General features: G+C 28.7%; 6 non-coding genes across 6 annotated transcripts; 3 read left to right on the plus strand and 3 right to left on the minus strand.

Moving 5' to 3' along the window:
* The first annotated feature begins 1,225 nt into the window (after positions 1-1,225).
* On the plus strand, positions 1,226-1,296 carry Trnag-gcc (transfer RNA glycine (anticodon GCC)). Its single transcript has one exon. It is a non-coding gene; the product is annotated as a tRNA-Gly (tRNA).
* A 265-nt stretch (positions 1,297-1,561) lies between these two features.
* On the minus strand, positions 1,562-1,634 carry Trnak-cuu (transfer RNA lysine (anticodon CUU)). Its single transcript has one exon. It is a non-coding gene; the product is annotated as a tRNA-Lys (tRNA).
* An 81-nt stretch (positions 1,635-1,715) lies between these two features.
* Trnap-ugg (transfer RNA proline (anticodon UGG)) lies at positions 1,716-1,787 on the minus strand. The gene has a single exon. It is a non-coding gene; the product is annotated as a tRNA-Pro (tRNA).
* Positions 1,788-5,100: 3,313 nt separating this feature from the next.
* Positions 5,101-5,172, plus strand: Trnap-ugg (transfer RNA proline (anticodon UGG)). Its single transcript has one exon. It is a non-coding gene; the product is annotated as a tRNA-Pro (tRNA).
* Positions 5,173-5,253: 81 nt separating this feature from the next.
* Positions 5,254-5,326, plus strand: Trnak-cuu (transfer RNA lysine (anticodon CUU)). Its single transcript has one exon. It is a non-coding gene; the product is annotated as a tRNA-Lys (tRNA).
* Positions 5,327-5,591: 265 nt separating this feature from the next.
* On the minus strand, positions 5,592-5,662 carry Trnag-gcc (transfer RNA glycine (anticodon GCC)). Its single transcript has one exon. It is a non-coding gene; the product is annotated as a tRNA-Gly (tRNA).
* Between the last annotated feature and the right edge of the window lie 2,061 nt (positions 5,663-7,723).

The raw sequence follows: 7,723 nt of genomic DNA on the forward strand, positions 1-7,723 counted from the left end.
AAGTTTAGGTTTGTAAAATACTTTGTTACTGATTTAAGACTAATTATAAATTTAAGTTGGTTAAAATTTCTAGTAAAATATAATACAGATTAAACTTAAATCTAAACAAAATGTCCCTTTTTTACTTTAATTAAAATTTTCTTAAAATAATTAAAATTTTAGTTGACATATTCACAGAAATTCTATTAGTACGTATACCTAACTTATAAGGTTTCTTTTTAAATTTTTACCAAAACACTATCAAATTTAAATTAACAGTACAGTTAATGCTTAAGATTGAAAAAGTCTATAGAATTGATTGTTTTGTTTTCAATATGAACTAATTAAGCTAATATATTTATAAAAGGGTTAAGTTTAAAAAATATAGTACAAATTTAAACTTTTTATATATTAAAAGTAATAATTTTATTTTTATTTAGCTTGTATTTAAATTAATTAACTTCGTCGATAATTATTTTTTTCTTTTAAAGCAATGATAGTGGAGTTATAACTAAAATTTACATACATAAAATACAAACTTGTGAACTGATATTTTTAATCTTAAAAAAAATCAGCGAAAGTTAGCAGAGCAGAAGCCTGGACTTTCGTATGCCGTGAGACAAGCTCAAGTTTAACGAAAGGGTTGATCATACCAATTCGATCATTAGACCACAAGCCTTCGGTAGACCAAGACCGGTTTCGTCCTGCAAATGGTTGCTTCATGCTTGCATGTATTAACCGTTTGTAGATTGAAGACTACACGTTTTTCGTTTGTGAATGACTGATGAGTCTTAATAAGGACGAAACCGGTCTCAGTCTACCGAAAGATTGTGATCTGATGATCGAATTGGTATGATCAACCCTTATATTTTTTTAATCGAAATGTAGTAGTGCTTTTACCTAAGTTTTTAATGTGAATAAAATAAATTTAACACTTCTAATCAAAAACATTAAATATTTACTTATAATAAGTATAACTAATAATTATTACAGTTAGCTGTGAAAACTTCTCTAATTTTAGTTAGCATAATCAGTTGCTAATCACTTTATAAATAGAATTATAGGTCAGCCAAATAAAAATGCTCTTGTTTTTGAATAAGGAAAATTACAACATATTTGCTTTTACGAAACAAGACAAAAACAAATTCATTTTACTACATATGCTTTTAGTAGCATTTCGTTAACAGATACCATCATTAAATAGTAATTGAAGTTTATAAACGCAATAATGCCCTCACTTTCACAAGCATTGTTGGTTCAGTGGTAGAATTCTCGCCTGCCACGCGGGAGGCCCGGGTTCGATTCCCGGACAATGCACTTTTGATCGAATATTTTGATTAATATAATAATTAATACGCATAAGAATTTTTGCTTGTGTATATTGCTAAAAATAAAGAATTAAGCCGAATAAAAAAGCTTTTTGTCATTGCCACAAATAAGTATTCTCCAAACAAGGTCCATAGATTGTCGTCTTTTTTCGTTTAAATTTAAAACCAAAAAGCTTTATGTATTTATTTAAGCCATAAAAATACTCTATGAATAAAGACACTTTCTATGGATTTTAACAGATAGTAAAAAGGTGCGCCCAACGTGGGGCTCGAACCCACGACCGTTGGATTAAGAGTCCAACGCTCTACCGACTGAGCTAGCCGGGCACGTCTTAAATAACTTTACACAGTTTATAAAGCCTTTGTGACGAAGCTATGACGTAATATTCCTTTAACTGACATCAAAAAGGGCTCGTCCGGGATTTGAACCCGGGACTTCTCGCACCCAAGGCGAGAATCATACCCCTAGACCAACGAGCCACCTGTCTTAAGAAGGCTTGTTTAGTGTATAAATCTAACATGTATTGTGACGTAATATTGAAAATGCTTTCGCGGTATTTATCAAAATTGTTTGTTTTATTGTTACATAGGGCCAGTCTTTTTGTTGAAATGTAATTAACAGTAATTGTCATTACAGCTTATATTGTCTCTTAAAAAAAATTAAATTCTAAAACTATAACTAGTGATTTTTATTCGAAATTCCAGTTTTTTTTTCAAAATTTATCTTACCCCAGGATTCCAGGTTTTTAGCAAACCTGTCAAATGTAAAGAAAATACTTCCTTACCAACAATTCTGTTTGTATTAGAACTTTGATTAGTAAACATAAATTAGTTTAATTCAAAACTTTGTAACAAAACAATGTTTCACTCGCTTGGACAAAATCAAACGAGATCATCAGTTGAAAAAAATCTGTAAAATTGATTTTACATAAACATGCAAGAAGACATTAGGCTAGTAAATTAACTGATAAATTTAATTAGGCAAATTATCCTATTGTACTAGTTAATTAAATGATAAATTTCAGCTTAAATAAATTTCAAAGTTATAATTTTTTGCCAACTAATCTTATTTCTAATGCGTTTTTCAGCAGAAAACTCACGGAATCTAATAAGTTGTAAAACTTTTTATGCGTGGCTTCTGGCTGACACCAACAATAGTTTAAATACCTTTAAAAAAGAATTTGGAAGTTTAAATAAAAAAAAAGGTTATGTTTTAAATAACAATGTTTTAAATATTTATAAACTGACTTAATTTACATGCTAAGGTTTATAATAATAATAACTAAACTAGTTTTTAACAGAGATAGAATGTAATCTTTAATAGTATTATTACGTTATAATAATGAATTAACTGTAGAATTTATAAAACCACTTAATATTTTCTTATAGCATGAAAGCTTTAATATTTTATCATACAAAAATGTTAGAGTTTAATATTGAATTTTTGGGAGCCGATCATTTCTAAACCCGCTGTTCACTTCTAACCCGATCACTTATAACCCGATCACTTCTAACCCAATCATTTCTAACCCGATCCCTTATAACCCAATAATTTCTAACTTGATCACTTCTAACCCGATCACTTCTAACCCGACGATCATTTCTAACCCGATCACTTCTAACCCGATCATTTCTAACCCGATCACTTCTAAACCGATCACTTCTAACCCAATCATTTCTAACCCGATCACTTCTAACTCGATCACTTCTAACCCGATCATTTCTAACTCGATCACTTCTAACCCGATCACTTCTAACCCGATCACTTCTAACCCGATCACTTCTAACCCGTTCACTTCTAACCCGTTCATTCCAACCCAATTTAACCCGATCGTTTTACCCATTCTACTTGTTTATGTTGTTTTTATTTTTAAACAGGATTTCATGCAAAAACAAGCTAGTCCTAACAAAGTTAATAAAACATATTTTTTCTTTTTTAGTTTCTTTAAAACATTATGATTTTAATGTGTTACGTAAAAAACATTGTTAGTATAAATTTTAATTTTAGTATTAAATTCACATAAGTTTAATTTATTTTGATTTCTTCATTTTTTGATATTTCATATTACACATAATTTCAATTTATTTTCATTGTTTCATATAATTGTTTTTTTCTATCTACTTTAACAGACGTTTTTCGTTAATCATATACAATTCACTAAATCTTTAACTTTACAATACTTTGAACTACAATTTGTAGGATTTTAAAGTAAGCAGTTATAAGTTGGATCTTATAATAAATTCACGTGACTATAATAATTTTAACACGAGCAAATTTTAAAAAGTAAACCTTTACAATTGTAATATTCAGATACAAAAACTTTTATATTACAGTCTAAAAACTACATTGTAAGTCTGTTGTAAATGTTGTATTATTGCTCACTAATGTATTAACGTTTTATAGTAGGTTAGTTTTAAGTTTCATTTTAATAAATTTTACAAATTGTTTTACTACTCGCATTGGCCTATTAAAATAATGGAATTCAAACAAACCCTAGGAGAATTTTAATATTTTTGTTATATTAAGTGAAAAAGCATGATTTTTAGGTATAACCTAGGTATTAAAACAAATATGTCATATAACAAACCGCAAAAGTATGTTACGTCGATTAAACGTCTTAATTTCACATCATTAATAAATTTTTTCTTAGTCCTATAGCAAAAGAAGTCACTAATAATTAAACAGAACTGTTTATTTGTATAACAAGTCACAGGTTAATCAAATCTCGCCCAGGTAATCTTCTTTAAAACCTTCACTTAAATCTAAACAATATACAAAATGTTTAAATTACGACTTAAATTAGTACTTAAGTTGACAAAAAATTATTAAAATTTAATTTAAATTTACTTTATTATGAACAGTAAAAATACCGTAAGTAAAAACGAAATAATAGTGAAAAAATATTTTGAAAGAGAGTAATAAATTAATTATAGTTAAATAAAATTCTACTACTAAAGATTACATTCTATCTCTGTTAAAAACTAGTTTAGTTATTATTATTATAAACCTTAGCATGTAAATTAAGTCAGTTTATAAATATTTAAAACATTGTTATTTAAAACATAACCTTTTTTTTTATTTAAACTTCCAAATTCTTTTTTAAAGGTATTTAAACTATTATTGGTGTCAGCCAGAAGCCACGCATAAAAAGTTTCACAACTCATTAGATTCCGTGAGTTTTCTGCTGAAAAACGCATTAGAAATAAGATTAGTTGGCAAAAAATTATAACTTTGAAATTTATTTAAGCTGAAATTTATCATTTAATTAACTAGTACAATAGGATAATTTGCCTAATTAAATTTATCAGTTAATTTACTAGCCTAATGTCTTCTTGCATGTTTATGTAAAATCAATTTTACAGATTTTTTTCAACTGATGATCTCGTTTGATTTTGTCCAAGCGAGTGAAACATTGTTTTGTTACAAAGTTTTGAATTAAACTAATTTATGTTTACTAATCAAAGTTCTAATACAAACAGAATTGTTGGTAAGGAAGTATTTTCTTTACATTTGACAGGTTTGCTAAAAACCTGGAATCCTGGGGTAAGATAAATTTTGAAAAAAAAACTGGAATTTCGAATAAAAATCACTAGTTATAGTTTTAGAATTTAAATTTTTTTAAGAGACAATATAAGCTGTAATGACAATTACTGTTAATTACATTTCAACAAAAAGACTGGCTTTATGTAACAATAAAACAAACAATTTTGGTAAATACCGCGAAAGCATTTTCAATATTACGTCACAATACATGTTAGATTTATACACTAAACAAGCCTTCTTAAGACAGGTGGCTCGTTGGTCTAGGGGTATGATTCTCGCCTTGGGTGCGAGAAGTCCCGGGTTCAAATCCCGGACGAGCCCTTTTTGATGTCAGTTAAAGGAATATTACGTCATAGCTTCGTCACAAAGGCTTTATAAACTGTGTAAAGTTATTTAAGACGTGCCCGGCTAGCTCAGTCGGTAGAGCGTTGGACTCTTAATCCAACGGTCGTGGGTTCGAGCCCCACGTTGGGCGCACCTTTTTATTATCTGTTAAAATCCATAGAAAGTGTCTTTATTCATAGAGTATTTTTATGGCTTAAATAAATACATAAAGCTTTTTGGTTTTAAATTTAAACGAAAAAAGACGACAATCTATGGACCTTGTTTGGAGAATACTTATTTGTGGCAATGACAAAAAGCTTTTTTATTCGGCTTAATTCTTTATTTTTAGCAATATACACAAGCAAAAATTCTTATGCGTAATAATTATTATATTAATCAAAATATTCGATCAAAAGTGCATTGTCCGGGAATCGAACCCGGGCCTCCCGCGTGGCAGGCGAGAATTCTACCACTGAACCAACAATGCTTGTGAAAGTGAGGGCATTATTGCGTTTATAAACTTCAATTACTATTTAATGATGGTATCTGTTAACGAAATGCTACTAAAAGCATATGTAGTAAAATGAATTTGTTTTTGTCTTGTTTCGTAAAAGCAAATATGTTGTAATTTTCCTTATTCAAAAACAAGAGCATTTTTATTTGGCTGACCTATAATTCTATTTATAAAGTGATTAGCAACTGATTATGCTAACTAAAATTAGAGAAGTTTTCACAGCTAACTGTAATAATTATTAGTTATACTTATTATAAGTAAATATTTAATGTTTTTGATTAGAAGTGTTAAATTTATTTTATTCACATTAAAAACTTAGGTAAAAGCACTACTACATTTCGATTAAAAAAATATAAGGGTTGATCATACCAATTCGATCATCAGATCACAATCTTTCGGTAGACTGAGACCGGTTTCGTGATGATTAGGACTTATAAGTCAGTCATAACCGAAAAAATTGCAGTCTTCAATCTACAAACGGTTAATACATGCAAGCATGAAGCAACCATTTGCAGGACGAAACCGGTCTCGGTCTACCGAAGGCTTGTGGTCTGATGATCGAATTGGTATGATCAACCATAATAAATAAAAAATACTTATACATTACAAAACTAAACAATTAAAAAATTGTATAAATTTCATTAGAATTACTTATACTTGCACAAATGTAAACTTACTAAATAAAAGTTGTTTTTACTAATTATAGTAAACTTTATATCTTTAAAAATGAATATATTTAATAAACGAAAGCATCTGTTATATAAACGAAAAAAAATATCAATCTCTCTAATATACAATACAACAGTGATAACAACACCTCAATGCACATAATTTAATAAAGTTACACAGAATTTAAAATAGACCAACTTTATAACTGTTGTTACAGTTTATCACAACTTTGTAAAATAGTTAAAAGTACACTTTTTAAATTTAATTCATCTGATTGTATTTGTTTAAAATTAAAAATAAAGTTTATTTCTCATATGCCGACACGTTCTTTCTTTAATGTTCACAAAAATAAAGTTCAGAAAACTAGCAGTAGTCTTAACATTTATTGTAGCATAAAAAAAAACATCTAAAATTGCTACTTTTCCTTTAAGCGTGACGTATTTTTGTAAACTTTTTGTAGAAAAATCTGTCATAAGGTTATACAACAGTGGTGCACTAATTAGTTGCGTACTTTTTGAGTCTAAATTCTTATGAGTTTATGAATTTATAAAATTTTTCCTTATGGAGTTTTTCATCAACATTGGTGCGCACTTTCGTTTGCGCACCAAATCAGTATATTGGGTAATTTTCCTGACTTTTCACTAATTGGTATTCAAAATTTTTTTTAACTTTTTGAATACTAGATAAACATAGTTGAAAAAAGGCAAATTAAGCAGAAAAATAAACTATAAAGGATAAAGATATTACATTCTTTTTTTTTACCTTTTCTTTTTTTAGGTGGCACGCATGCGTCAGTGTCCCTCCCCACGCTACGCCCCTGATATTTGTTACCTCTCGTATCTTTACGATATCTCGTATCTTAACGCATTTTTCTGTGGACATAATATGCGTAAATAAGCGAGAGGTTACTGTACTTACAATTAGCAGGCTTGTAAAATTTGTGAACAGCAAAAAACTCTTGCAACTAAAACAGTTAAATGAATTACGGCTTTTACTATTTAAAAAAATCCAACTATATTATTGTGACGTAATTATAAGTTAGGATTAAAAAGTCTTTTAGAGTTATAAATTTGGAATTTTGAGATTGATTACCTTTGTCGGTTTTAGTATTTGCTTGTACAAGTTAAAATTAGGAATGTATTTATCAAATTTTCTTAAGTTTTTAAATAAAGCTTTTCAAAATGAACGCATGAACTTATTAACTCGTTCCTTTTATTCAATGAAGTTCCCCCGTCAGCGTTCGCTCTTTCCATCTTCTCATAGGTACAGGTCATGCAGATTCTCCGCGGATTCCTTAACATTGTGTGTGGCGTAAAATGTTCCAGTTAATATTTTAATCACTTTTATTACTTTTTTATTTCTAAA

This window comes from Thalia democratica, chromosome 6, assembly GCF_965202585.1.
Source record: "Thalia democratica chromosome 6, ktThaDemo2.hap1.1, whole genome shotgun sequence".
In the NCBI taxonomy this organism is placed as follows: domain Eukaryota; kingdom Metazoa; phylum Chordata; class Thaliacea; order Salpida; family Salpidae; genus Thalia; species Thalia democratica.